Genomic DNA, 14,999 nt, shown 5'->3' on the forward strand with positions numbered 1-14,999 from the left:
GTGTACTTGTTAATTCTTGTTTTTAAATTTAATACATTGTTTGATTGAATGATTGGTTGGTTGGTTGATCGATTGATTAGAGGGCCGTGCCACAATGTAAGTGTGTGGATCAGCTTGAGGGAGTCAATTCTCTCCTTTCATTTTCTGGGTCCCAGAGATTGAACCAAATTGTCAGATTTGCACCTTTAGTCTCTGAGCCATCTCCACGGCCTGAAGAATACTTTAAATTTTTCTATTATATTATTGTTGTTGTTGTTTTAATTAACAAAACCACTTAGCCCCTGACAGCCTCTGTTATTTCAGTTCTTAGGAACTCGAAAGTAAAAAGCTCATGAGGGCACACAGGTGCATTCAGTAATTCAATGAATGTGTGGCCATCTGGTTAACATTGAACACTACGGAAGGAAGTTATATCTAACACTTGTACAAATCCATTCTTTCGTTATTATGTTACCCAGGTTGGCCTCTAAGTTATGATGCCCAAGAAGATGATCTTGAACTTCTGATCTTTTTGCCTCCAAGAGCTTCCTTGTCCACAACGTGCCTGGTTTTATATCAGGTCCTGGGAATGGAACTCAGGACTTCTTGCAGGTTAAACAAGCACTCTAGCAAGTGAATTACATCCCTCATCGCACACCTAGAAGCCTTGGACGTGCACATCACGATGCCCATCGCAGATGGAGAACCTGGAGGTGAGAGACAGGCCCTAGTCTCCTGGGCATGAACCCATTGACCCAAAATCTAGACCTAAGGAAGTCACCATAGTCATGAATTCTTTGTGATGAAGGAATGGTCTTCAAATGACGATATTCAAGACCTGTCTCATCATTTCACAAATCTCTACTTTTTTTTTATTTTTATTTCACCTTAAGCCTTTTTAGAGTACCACGGCTTCTGATGATATTCTAAATAAAACTGAGGACAACCTTTGGCAAGACTCCTCTGAACTTCAACCTCAAACTGAACTACAGAGCTATAGTAATAAAAACAGCATGGAATTAGCACAAAAATGGACACGCTGATCAATGGAATCAAGTTGAAGACCCAGACATAAATCTACACACCAATGAACACCTGATTTAAAAAAAAAAAAAAAAAAAAAAAACAAAAACAAAAATCCACAATGGGAAAAAAAAAAGCATCGACAGCAAATGGTGCTAGGGTCAAACTGGTGGTTGCATTAGAAGAATCCAAGTAAGTCCATACGTATCACCTTGCACAAAACTCTACTCAAAATGTATCAAGAACCTCAGCATAAAACCAAATACACTGGACCTAAAAGAAGAGAGGGCAGGGACTAGCCTTGAACTCATTAGCATAGGAAAAGACTTTCTGAACAAGGCACCATTAGCACAGGCACTAAGAACAAGAATTAATAAAAGGGGCCTCAGAAAACTGAGGAGCGTCTACATGGCAAATGACACCATCATTCAGACAAAGTGACCGCCTACAGTGTGGGGACGATCTTACCAATTATTCATCTAATAGAGGGCTAATATCCAAAATATAGGACGAACTCAAGAAACTAGCTATCAAGAAAACAAAAAACTCAATTAAAAATGAGGTACAGATCTAAACAAGAGCATTCCCAAAAGAGGAAACTCAAATGACTGAGAAACATACCCCCATCCGTAACCCAGAATCTACCTTCGTTTTCTCCAAGGGAGTCTCACTGGGGAAACAAACTACTCTTAAGGGCAGACTGCCTGCCCAGCAGTAGATAATCAACAGAAAACACACTCAGCAGCATCTTTTGGGGTTTCTTGTTTCATAATGTCATAACAGGGCTTTTTAAAAAAATCTTATTTTAATTTTTTAAAAATATTTTCCTTTTTTACCCCACAGTTCCTTTGGTTATATATTATGACTTCCAGTTTAATGTTTTATGGGACTCCTAAGCTTGTGGATAAGTGGGTCATTGTGTCTCTACCTGTTTCTTGTGCCTTTTCTTGGGCTCTTTTCCTTCTGCTGGTTTGTTTTGTCCAAATCTGATGGATTAGCTTTTCTTTTATCTTACTATTATTACTATTATCTCTCAGAAGTTTATTTATATTTTTATGAGAGACACAAAGGGAGTGAATCTGGATGGGATGGGAGGTGGGAAGGAACTGAGAAAAGTAGAGGAAGAGAAACATTAAAAGAAAAAATATAGGGGGAGTAGTTTTTCGTGCATCAATTAGAGAAATGTAATGGGCATTTGATGCTTCCTACAGAGAAAGCTTTTGGTGGTAAGAATGAAGGTGACAGACGATATGAACTCACACGGGAGGGCTCGAGCGATGCTCTTTGGCACCTGAATTACCTTTTTCTTTTCTTTAGACCATCGTGATCTAAGGACTGGGCATATACTTGTGACCCAATGAAAAAACAGGACAGTAGATACGTCAATAGAAGAGGCCAACAGAGTCTATCCAAGCAAAACTCTAGTACAGACTGTATTTCAGTGTGACTCATCTTCATGAGGGAACCACAAGGACTCAATTCTGTGCCCACCTGACTCGAATATGTGGGCCTCAGGTTTTATATGTCTCCCAGAACGCTTTCCACTTATCAGAATGGTGAACATTTCTAAGCAATAATATTTGTTACTCTCGCAAATAGGAATAGTAGATTTCTCTCCTCCATGACTGGTAAATTCATATAGGAAAGGCTGTCACTTTAGTAATTAATACGTTGTCCTAAGGCTGAAACACTGCAAGTTTCCTAACCTAGCGAAACTAGATATCAAGAAAACAAAAAACTCAATTAAAAATGACTTTTCACTTTTCACTAAGTCTTGTAAAGAACAACAAATGAGCTAACCAGGGCTACTCTGGGGCGGGGGAGGGGAAGGCGCTCTTCTGTTTTAAAGACCATTTGAAATGCAATTTTCATTATGGGATATCCTTAGAAAGGATATGAAATACTTACATTCATGTTTAATGTTTTCCCTTATCACCTGGGAAATTACTTAGCCAAATTACATTTTTTCAAGGACTGATGCATTATGATATATTACTCAGTGAATATTAATTGAGAAGCAACAATACGAAAGGTACGACAAGTAAGCAAATAGCAACGTCAATTATGATGATTATAATGACCAACCTCTACTGAGTCCTTGTTAGACATCTACGTCTATGCTAGCTCCTTTACAGGCATGGTCTAACGTTACCTTTACAAGGGTCCTGTGAAGTTTATATTGTTATCTGTATTCACCAGCTGAAGAAAGGGAAGATAGAACTTTCCTAAGATCCCATACCTATAACTGGTAGACCAAGTTACAAAGCCAAGAACCATGACTCCAGTATACACATTGCTAACTACAGATGAATTCTGGCATCTTTAAATCAGTGGTATCTCTAAGAACATGTGCCACCTGCCCCCAGGAGCCCAGTGTTAAGCCAGATGCCCCAGATGGTTTCTTGTATTCTAATTACCATGCAGAATCAAAGTCACACTGCACCTCTGAATGTTCAGACAGGGAGACTTGTGCCCAGCCCATAAATGAGCAGGTTTGGGCTCTCCCATGCTGGATTGTCTGTCTCAGTAAATTCGAAAGTCATGCCCCAGAAAGAGACAGTTCAGAGAGATATACAGAAGCAGGAAAGCAAGCTGAGAAAAAGGGCAAAATAAAAACTGTCACTCCCCAGCAATTGCAAACTCGTGGAAGGAGGGGGTTGGAACCCTCAGGGCTTCCTCATTTCTCTCCGTAGGCCTAAGAGAGACCACTGTGTCACTTGCAATGAATCAAACCATTCATCACCAAAGTGAAAAAAAAATGTATAGGAAAAACATCAGCATGAATAGCATAAACAGGTTCCACATACAAATGACCACACCGATGCTCAACACAGTCCTCCAACTTCTATGTTGCCTCCTCGAAAATAAGGTAACATTATCAAATACCTGTAAGATCCAGAAACATAACCTCAGGGAGCAGATCCCACCAGATTAAGAAAAAGAAACACTGATGCCGTCAGTATACCTCAAAAGCTCGCCCTTCCAGAAGGCACTCAAACGGAGGTCAATAGACTAAGCAGATAAATCAATAGAATCAACAGGAAATCCTTTGTAGGCCGCACACCACGGGTTTCAGGGTTATTTCTGCCTCGTGAAACTTGGAGACTGAGGGAGACTTTTGAAAGGTGGAGGGGGAAAAGTCAAGATGTAATGGGAAAGCCTCGCATAATAGAAACAGGTCTTATCGTGAACAGTGCACTCGAGGAAATGTCAGGCCTTGTCTTCACCAGGTCCCTGTAGTTACTGCATCATTCAGAATGCCTCAATACTACTCAATACACAAAGATTGTTGTTGTTGTTAAAACAAGGTCTGGGGACTTTTAACCTGCACAGTTTACTGTGGAGTTGATTTTTGTAAACTAAACAAGGCACTGAAGCATCTGAAGGGCAAGTGTTTGTCTCTGAGCTTCAAGCATGTACTTTCCAGATAAATACTGGTTTCCTTTTTAAGACTGATGTGACTAACGTGATGAGGGACCCTCATCTGGAGTCATCAGAAAATCCCGTTTCCTTCCTGCCTAAGGATATTCATAGAACTCCCTGCTTCTTTAAGAAAATGATAGCGATCAACAGAAAACATATTATCTTCATAAGCACTGACTAAAGCTATCACACTTAAACTCGCAAAACTCCCCCTGGAGTCTGCTAGCTGTGAGGCTCATCACGCATGCATCATCCACGCAGCACGGTGGGGCACAATAAAAATTAAGGAGATTTATACTGGAAATCAATTTTCTTTTGTTACACATTTAGCCCAAGCTCTATGGCAACAAAACGTAAGCTAAAGTAGGTCATGGGCTTCAACTGGAAGGGCTTCAATAATACAAAAGCCAGTCATAATTTGTCATGCATCTTTTAGGAGTCTTCATTTTGAGGCTCTACTCAACCGCCGCATCTAAGAACAGCCCATTGAATAAAAATCATATCCCTAGTGATATTTATTTAACCTCAGTGCCTATTTCATTTAGCATACCAGTTCTCTCATCGTGTCCCAAATCCATAATCAGCAGTAGGGAATTTCAGATAAAGTAACATTACATAAAGTGTTACCCACCGCAGCGGAAGGACCGCACACTGTGTGCAAATCCCTCTATGAAGTTTGGGGAGAGTGAGCCCACACGAGGTATTCTAAATGATGACATAATTACAGAACCACAGTGTTCCTAAGGAACCAAAGCTGGACACCTAGCCAATGGCCTGAGCTATTTGTATCCAGGAAATAAATAGCACTTGATGATAGTTTCATACACGTTATTTCCTGATACCATTCCCTTCGCCTCTGAGGAAGATGAGGTCCTTTGCCTCATCTATATGTTTATTATATGTTACTATATGTTTTCATTACAACTCTAGCCACCCCTCTGGGACCTTTATATACTACATATGTTTTTTTCGTTATCTTGGCTTGCAGATCTTTAGAATCAGAGAGAATTGTCTGTTTAGCCTACCGCAATGATAGTTGTGTGGTCTTGGGCAAACCGATTGCCTTCCCAGGGCCCCACTTCCCATAACGGGTTCCTGGGGTTGCTGCAAGCATGAAATGAAACCTTTTGCAAGGGTTTCACCAGTTCCAACCAATCGAAACAAGTCCTGGTATATATTAGCTAGCACAGCTTGTTAATAGCGGAGGCTTTTCAGTAAGATCGCCTCAATTCAAACTTCACCTAAGGCATTTCTTAGTTACATGAAGTTGTAGGAGTTATTCCAACCAAGGCTCCATGTTTGCCGATCTACTTCAGGGAAAAAGGCTGTACCCATTTCATGGTAAATTGGGAAAGATTAAGTGGAAACGCGTACATAGCAGCTGGCAAGACATATGGTTACATTCAAAATATGTCGTGTAAATATTTCTCCTTTGCCTCATTTCCAGACTTAGTCCTGCCCTTTCTAAGAAATTCTTTCTTAATTATTCATAAATAAACATCTGTGCGTGAGAGAGAGCGAGACACACACACACACACAGAGCAAGAGAGACAGAGAGAGACACAGAGAGAGAGGGCGAAAGAGAATAAATTGGGAGATAAAAGGGGAGGAACTTCACTGGAGAAAGACCCACCTAAGTGTAAGTTTAAAAGGTTTCCCCATCTGCTTCAACCTTTGGTAGAGACAGGGGATTTCAGGTTCTACTCAGAAGAAAACGGGAGCATGTCCAACTTCCTACAGCAGAGACAGGAGGAAGAGAGTTGATTTGCTTGAGCTAAGGGATGCCGTAATAGCTAGAATAAAATATTTTTGGTATGTCTCTATGGATGATTCTGGAAGACATCCACATTACAATCAGGAGGTTGAATAGAAAAGTTCACACAGCAGTGGAGGTGGCTATCATCCAATTTGCTAAAGGCTCAAATAGATCAAAAACACTGAGGAAGGGCAAATGCTTTATCATTTGGGGACCTTTTGCAGCCTCAGACATCAGCACCCCATGTTGTCAAGCCTTTGGGCTTGGGCTAAAGCTACACCACCGGCTTTCCCGAGCAACCTGCTGGGAGCCAGCAGACTAAGGGACTTCTAAGCCACCATGATTATAGTAATAATTTCCACAATTAATTTGTGTGTGTGTGTGTGTGTGTGTGTGTGTGTGTACTATTGGTTCTGTTTCTCTGGAGACTCAAATACAGCTACAACTATAAAGAATGGTGGAGAAGGGTCTTCTGTTCATGTGTTGCTTTCATTGGTTAATGAATAAAGAAACTGCTTTGCGCCTGATAGGCAGAACTTAGGTAGGCCGAGAAGACAGAACTGAATGTTGGGAAGAAGGGCAGAGTGAGAGACGCCATGGATCTTCCGCCTGAGAAGGACACTGGTTAGAATCTTGCCGGTAAGCCACAGTCACATGGCGATACACAAATTAATAGAAATGAGTTAAATTAAAATGTAACAATTACCCAATAAGAAACTAGAGATAATGGGCCAAGCAGTGTTTTAATGAATACAGTTTCTGTGTGGTTATTTCAGGTGTAAGCTAGCCGGGTGGCCGAAACAAACAAAGGCTCCCTCTCCTTACCACAAAAGAACCCTGATTCTGAATGCTAGAAAACAAACATTAAAGATAGATAGATGATAGATAGATAGATAGATAGATAGATAGATAGATAGATAGATAGATAGATAGATGATAGATAGATAGCCATAACCTCAACACAGGTGACTTTTTATTAACACTCTGAAATAGCTCCTTTAATCATTCCCATATATCTAGACATGTGTACATAGCTAATATTAAATGTAGTTTTGATTACCTTTCCAATAGCTCCAATGTTAGCATTTTTCAATGTCACTAAAAATGCTTCTAGAACACTATTTTCAATGACTACAAAATTATCTTTTGGATGACTGCATCATAATTCATGTATTTACCTTAATAATGCTTATTACTTTCTAATCATGAAATAATTATGTCCATTTATAAAGTTGGAAGGCATAACACATAAACCATCCATAATCTTATAATTCATACATAACTACTGTGATATTTTGATATATTTCCTTCTGTTTTTTTATGATTACCTCTTATATGCTGAAAATAATTGAGCTCATATATTATAAGTGGTTTCCCATGTCTATCATTTAAACTGCTTTTGAAATATAATTCTTGGTGCCTATAAAATATGAAATTAAATATGTCTAATATAATGCCTTTACTGGAAAGGGGAGAGAAATGTCTAACCTCTAAGAGCAGAAGGTCTGTAGAGTCCAGACTTGCTTAGCATAAGTCTTTCCAGTGGAGCACAGAAGCCAAGAAAAGGTAAGTGTTCGGGGTCAGAGTTTTTCCAGTAACATGATAGAAGCCCTTCCCAAAGGAGCTTAAGGGAGGAAAAAAATTAAATAAAAAGAAGGAATGGAGAATGGAAGGAAAACCATGAAGGAAATGAAGAAATACATCAGCTTAGGTAAGTTAAAGGAAGCTCCATCCCTGATGAGTCCAAGGGCACAGGGTGAATCTGGAGGACTTTATGTTAGACTTCTGCCCCTTGATCATGCCAGCATCTTTCTCCCGATGAGGAACAGTGCTCAACTATGTGCTGAAAATGTGTTCATCTATGTTTATAGCAGCATTATTTGTCATAGCCAGGACCTGGAAACAACCTAGATGCCCCTCATCCAAAGAATGGTTAAAGAAAATGTGATACATTTACACAATGGAGTACTACACAGCATTAAAAAATAACGACATCTTGAAATTCCAGGCAAGTGGATGGATCTAGAAAAAAACATATTGAGTGAGGTAACCCAGACCCAGAAAGACAAATATAATATGTATTCACTCATAAGTGTCTTTTAGAAATAAAGCAAAGAAAAACCAGCCTTCAGGCCACAAACCCAAAGAAACTAGACAACAAAGAGGATCCTAAGAGAGACCTACATGAATCTCCATAGGAAGATGAAAAAGACAAGATCTCCTAAGTAAATTGGGAGTGTGAAGGTCATGGGAGAGGGTAGAAGGAGAGGGGAGGAAGACAGGGGAGTAGAGAAAAGTATATAGTTCAATAAAAGCCATTAAAACAAGAAAAAATATATTCCTGAAAGGAAACTGGTCACAAGACTGTCCAACTTATGTAATCATTGTAGTTCTTGATCCCAAATTTAAACTTGGTACTTTGTCTGGAGACAAACTAAGCAAGGAAGATTCTGGAAGCCCAAGTTAATCCAATCACCTTGGTCAGAAAGACAGAACATCTGTTTGACAAAGCTGCTTGAGGGAGCCAGACCTAGCTGGGCATAGGTTTGCTACATTGTCTTTAAGGGTAGGAGCGAGGTCCTCCAAAGAAGGGAGAAAGAGCAGCAAAGCCACACCCAACCAGACGGGAGGTCTAAGGTTCTATCCCGGCAGGCACCAGGGTCCTGAGAAGGGAATAGGAGCGAGCCCTGGTGGCGGAACTGGGTAGTGTGGCCCTCAGTAGGGGTCGACCTGTGACCACACCTTACTTTAGCCCACCACCTCCCATTGGGATGGATGGAGAAGGCTGCTAGCTGCCTTGTTCATCGGTGCCTCCTCTTAAATCACTTCCTTTTTCATTTATTTCACAATACTACCTCTTCCTTTCCGACTGTGAAATAAACTCAGATTCAAGATAACGTCAGAGAAGGTAAATGAATAGCTGTGTTTCTGCTACCCTGGAGTGACCAAATGGGCATGTACATATACATGTTTGCACATATATACACACTTGTATGTGTAGTTACACAGTTAGCAATAATACTTCCAAGTTTTAATTACTGAATTTAAGACTAAAGCAGAAATGTTTTGTCACTAAGTATTGCTACTTGTCATTGTCCTATGAAGAGGCACCGTGGCCAAACCAGCTCTTATTAAAAATTAATCAGGAGTTAGTTACAGTTTCAGAAGTTAGTCTGTTACCCTCATGGTGGAAAGTAAGACAGCACACAGGCAGACATGGTGTTAGAGAAGAAGCTGAGAGTTCTACATCTGGATCTGAAGGCAGCAGGAAGAGAGAGACACTGGGCCTAGGTTGGACTTTTGAAAACCTGAAAGCCCACCTCCAGTAACTAACTTCCTCCAACAAGACCACACCTTCTAATCCTTTCAACAAGTGATACTCTCTGATAACCAAGTATTCAAATCTAGGAGACTAGGATGGCCGTCTTATTTAAACCACCACACTATCCAAATACTGAGATGCTTAATATGTTATCATCCACTTTAATCAAGCCATTACTTGCCTAGAAGAAATTTTGATGGCATTTATTCTTTTCTACTATAAGCACAGCAACATTCACATAAATATTGTCTGTTGGGTGGGGAGGAAAGAGCACCATACCCCAGGGGATTCCAGGGATGCCTTCTGGAAGATGCCAGGTGTCTCAATTTATTTCTTTGGCATTGATTCCTAGGAGTAGGTATATTAGGCTAAAGTATATGAATTCCCCTCTGGCAACCGTCACATAGACTAGTCTGGGGTCAAGTATTCGAGTGAGGAGTGATGATTATATTCTATAACCTCCCACATTCAGAAAGGGAACAGTGAGACACTAAGAATTAACTTGAACATGAAAGGCTACACTCCAAGAAGTTCTTTGGCCTGAAAACTAAAGTAGGCACTTACCTTAGTTTATGTTATCCTGGGATGAAAGGGAGCAAGACATGTGAAGCCAATCTTAGGATACTAAGTTTAGGATACAGGAAGCCTTGGGGTACTAGGTTCAGGGAAAATAAAGGTGTCTCAAACCTAAGAGATGCCACAACAACTTCCTCAAAGGGATGGAAGCAGTGAGGAAAGCTTGGTGGGGATGCTGGGAAGTCAACAAGTGTGAATGCTCCATACACTAAGGAAAACGTCAAAAGGAAGATAATAGAAGTGTATTGTGCTCCTCATATGATGTGGGAGGTTCCTTCTGTTTATATGTTGTTTTTATTGGTTAATGAATAAAGAAGATATTTGGGCCAGTGGTTTAACAGAATAGAGCTAGGTGGGGAAAACTAAACTGAATGCTGGAAGAAAGAAGGCAGATTCAGAGAAAAGCCATGGAGAAGCAGCCAGAGATATGCCAAAACTTTGCCAGTAAGCCACACCCACGTGGAGATACACAGATTAATGGAGATGTGTTAGTTTAGGATATAAGTTAGTCAGAAGTATGCTTAAGCTATTGGCCAAACAGTATTGCCAATAATATAGTTTCTATATGGTTATTTCAGGAGTCTGGGCAGCCAGGAACATACAAGTGACCTTCTACTAATTCGTAATCACTCCCCAACCAAATCTAATGCCTCCCTGGGTCTTGAATTTTCAACTTTGAATCCTCCAAATGACAAGCAGCACATCATAAAGGTTGTATGCCTTGTGTTCTTTTTCTCTAATGTTCTGCCGAGAACAGTCACACACTGCTAATGCAGCAACAAGTTCTGCAGTGGGCCTTGCAAGTGCACTCCACTCCCCTCCAAATCTCCATCCTATGTCTGCTCCCTGGCTGATTCTCAGAGAACATCAGGTTCTCACCAGTGCAGCGTTTTGACGTTGGGATACGGTGGAGTCATCTGTAAAGTTCAGGTTTTGGAACTGTCCAGTGGAGTCATGAAAACACACACATTTCTCATGCTGTTTTAAGCATGTTTCCAGTTCCGTATTGCACCGCATTTAGAGCTGTCTTGGACCACATTCGGCACATTGAGCTACCTGCTAGATGACCCTGCCTGCTCAAGACGCTTACCTCCTGCAGGTGCCAGCAGAACGGCCACCCTTGGCGCCATCACGCCCCAGCTTCCTCGTGATCCTTCCCTAGTAAAAGTTGTCTATGTGGGAGGAGGCTTTTCTGCTCCTCGGACTGTTTAAATCCTACCTACAGTCCCAGGAATCTAATCCCATTAGTTACTGTTGGCCACACCTCAGGGGCTTCTGAGGCTTCGGTTCCCCAGCACCTAGCCTTCATCCCCAGCTTTAAACGGAATCCCCAGCTTTAAACGGAATCACTGAACGTGTACTGTGTATAGCACAGATGGCACTTAGAATTGTCTCAATTTGCTTTCTTGGCTTAACAGCGCTTTTGAGAGTTACTATTACGGAACACCGCATGGAGCTCGGCACACCCCATCGGAAAGCTGAACTCTGAGAGGAAAGTTACCTAGTGTTGGTTCCTAGAAGGGGAACCAGAAGGGCTGTTGGCTCTTTCTCTACTTGTTTCTAACAGAGATTTCTAAGTTGCTTCCCAGAACTTTTTACGCAGTATTTTTCTTGAGGTTAGCTGAGGTCTAACTTCCCATGTATTTCATCCTAAGCATTTATATCACAGAATCCATGGTTTGGGTAATTATGTATTTTCTAATAGATATTAAAGGTGTGGCAAATCAGGGGGAGGGAATTACTTTTCTCTTCTAGATGTTTTCCTCACGACTGCTCTTTATTATCATCTGGGGATAGTTTTTAAAAATGTCTAGTGCTTGGGCTGTACCTTGCAGGGGATAAAAAAAAAAAAAGTAAAGCTCCCCAGATAGTTATAACATGCAGCTTGGTAAGAAACACTGATCCCACAATCCTTCAAGCTCCTCCCTGGCTCCTCGGCCCTCTACTCAAGATAGAAAAAAAAAGGAAGGAAGGGAAGAAGGGACGGAGAAAGAGATGGTAGGATGGAGGAAGGAAGGAAGGGAGGAAGGAGGGAGGGAGGAAGGAAGGAAAGAAGAGAAAGAAAGGGATGGAGGAGACAAAGTCTGGCTATAAATGTGGATGTTCTTAGATCTAAATATAGCCTGAAGCTTAACATTTTAATTCAAGTAAATTAGTCTGAACTCATCTTAGTTCTAGAAAAGAGAGTATCCCTACTCTAAAAGTCCACTCTGCATTTATAAGTTCCATGAGCATATTAAATATTTAAAACGATATTGTTTACTACCTGCCTCCTATCAAATCCTCCCTACTTTGCATTCCTTAAAAGAAACAGCCTTTGCTAACTTAAGGAGGGCCATTCTGTAATTCTCTTGCCATGCACTAAGGACACCGTGGCTCATAGATGCAGAGCACCCTAAAGAAAAGACTGAATTTGTTAAAATTTTGTGAACTTTCAAATGTTTGTTTTCGAAGGGAATAATTAAAAAAAAAAGTCAGAGTCTAAAAGCTGGTTCTCCTCCACTTTTACTAACCCGTAGTTTCTGAAGTCTAAGTTTGTGTTGCCCGTTCTGAGAGGTCCTGTTTGTCCATAGCGCCCCTGGTACAGCTTTCAGGAAATCCCGCAGCTAATCATTTGTCTCCTGTCAGACTCCTTCTTCGCATACGGGATGAGCTTGCTCTCTGAAGGCAGGCCTGTAAGGTTCTGAAGAAGGCTCTGAGCCCTTGGAGGATGCCCAGCATCATAAGACGGTGCTGCTTGGCGGGGGAGCGGATGGGACCGGCTGTGCTGGATGGCCCTGGTCTTTCTTTGCTCCGTGGACCTTGCATAGATGGCACCGGGTCCGCTAATTTGCTACTGATAAGATGCTTTTACGTGGAAGAAAAACAGCTGTCTTAGTCACTGTTCTATAGCTGTGAAAAGACACCATGTCCATGGCGACTCTTATAAAGGAAAACAGCTCACTGGGGCTGGCTCTTAATTTCAGAGATTTAGTCCATTAACATCATGGCAGGGAGCTGGGCAACACGAAGGCAGATACGGAGCTGAAGCAATAGCTGAGAGTTCTACATCTGGATCTGAAGGCAACAGGAAGTGAGAGACACTGGGCTTGACTTGGGCCTATGAACCCATTCCTAGTGACACACTTCCTTCAACAAGGCCACACCTCCTAATCCTTCTCAAATTGTGCTATTCCCTGATAACTAACCATTCAATTATAGGAGCCTATGGAGTCCACTCTTATCTAAACCACCACAATACCCAACTTATGTTTGGTTTTGTTGATTTTTCAAAACAGGATTTCTTTGTGTAGTCCTGGAACTTGCTCTGTAGACCAGGCTGGCCTCAGACTCAGAGATCTACTTGCTTCTGCCTACTGAGTTCTGGGATTAAAGACGTGGGCCACCACTACCCAGCTACAATGCCCAAGTACTATTTTTAAATGAATGCTAAACAATGTCTGCTCTCAATTTGAACTTAAAAAATTAAGTCAAAAGTTAAAATCAATGTCAGTATTAATAATAATGATAGTAATTATGGCTACACTTTCTAATTTGCTGTGGAAGAGGAAAGAATAACAATAGACTATATTGTTGGGAGGTATTTCAAATGTTTTCCCTGAGTTCCACAGAAAACCAGTTGTAGAGGGTAAAATGATTTATGTGGATTTAAAGCATATTTTTGCCTGAGGAGCCTCCTAAATCGAAAGAGGGAGGGGAGGGAGCATTCCCCCTAAAATAAAAACATTACAGGGCAGACAAGATTGTTAGCAGGTTAAAGACACCCGCTGCCAAACTTGGTGCCTGGAGTCTGACCCCCAGGACTGGACTCCCATGGTGGAAGGGGAACACAGACTCCGCTCAGATTATTCCCTGCTTTCCACCCGAGTGCCTTGCTATGTCCGTATCCCCCACCCCACCCCATAATGCAACACGATTTTTTAAAAGTGGCCAGAGCACTCTAGTTTGAAGAGGAGAAGGACATTTCACGTAGGAAGTAATGGCTAGAGAACATTTGGAATATTCATCATCGAGTTGGGGGGGGTATGGCTATACTTAAGTTTATGTGGCTATAGTTACCTTAACGGGAAGAATCAACAACAAATCCACATGTGGGGGAGGTGGCTCAGTAGGTAAGGGCACTTGCCACTCACTCTCCCAGAGGACCAGGTTTGGTTTCTAGCACCTACTGCCAGGTAGCTCAACTGCCTGTAGCTCTTTAGAGGGTCCATCTCTTTCTTCTGGAATATGAGGGTATCTACACACAAGCATCTCTCTCTCTCTCTCTCTCTCTCTCTCTCTCTCTCTCTCTCTCTCTCTCTCACACACACACACACACACACACACACACACAAATAAATAAATGTTTAAAAGCCAACTAACCAATTTCCTCGAGTTGCTTTTCCCCCTGAGCTCCACACGTAAAGCAATCGTTTTCAGTGACTGTGCTGGATGTTCAGGTCAGGCCTGGAAGCCAGCTGAAGGGGAGAGAAAGACTTCTGGAGATCTTGTTCTATTTATCTTGCGCCGCTTTGTGCCGAGCACAGCTCTTCTTGCATAGCTGATACTCAAAAACATTTGTTGAGCCAAAACGATTGTCAAACATCTGTCCAAACACAACAAGGGCCCGGGGCTGGGGGACATGACAATACTTAACCAAGCTGGCCCACTTGAGAGAACAGTGCTTAAGAGGCAGACCGATGGCTAAAAGGGGAAAAGAGGAAGCTGTGGCTAGTGTGCCCCACAGATCTTTTGATGAGACCACAGCAAGCCGTGCTGATTCTCAGTGCAAAGTAATGCGAACCAGATGAGGGCCAGAGCGTTTACAGGAAAGGCAGGGTTGCCTAGGAAAGATAATTGGAGGTTATCACATTATCCATTTATCCATTCATTCATCTCTTGAACGGACATCATACTTGGAGTCACCCCTGGTCCCTCGCC

The sequence above is a fragment of the Alexandromys fortis genome, unplaced genomic scaffold, assembly GCF_014885135.2.
Source record: "Alexandromys fortis isolate MF-2015 unplaced genomic scaffold, M_Fortis_MF-2015_v1.1 scaffold_53, whole genome shotgun sequence".
Lineage (NCBI taxonomy): Eukaryota > Metazoa > Chordata > Mammalia > Rodentia > Cricetidae > Alexandromys > Alexandromys fortis.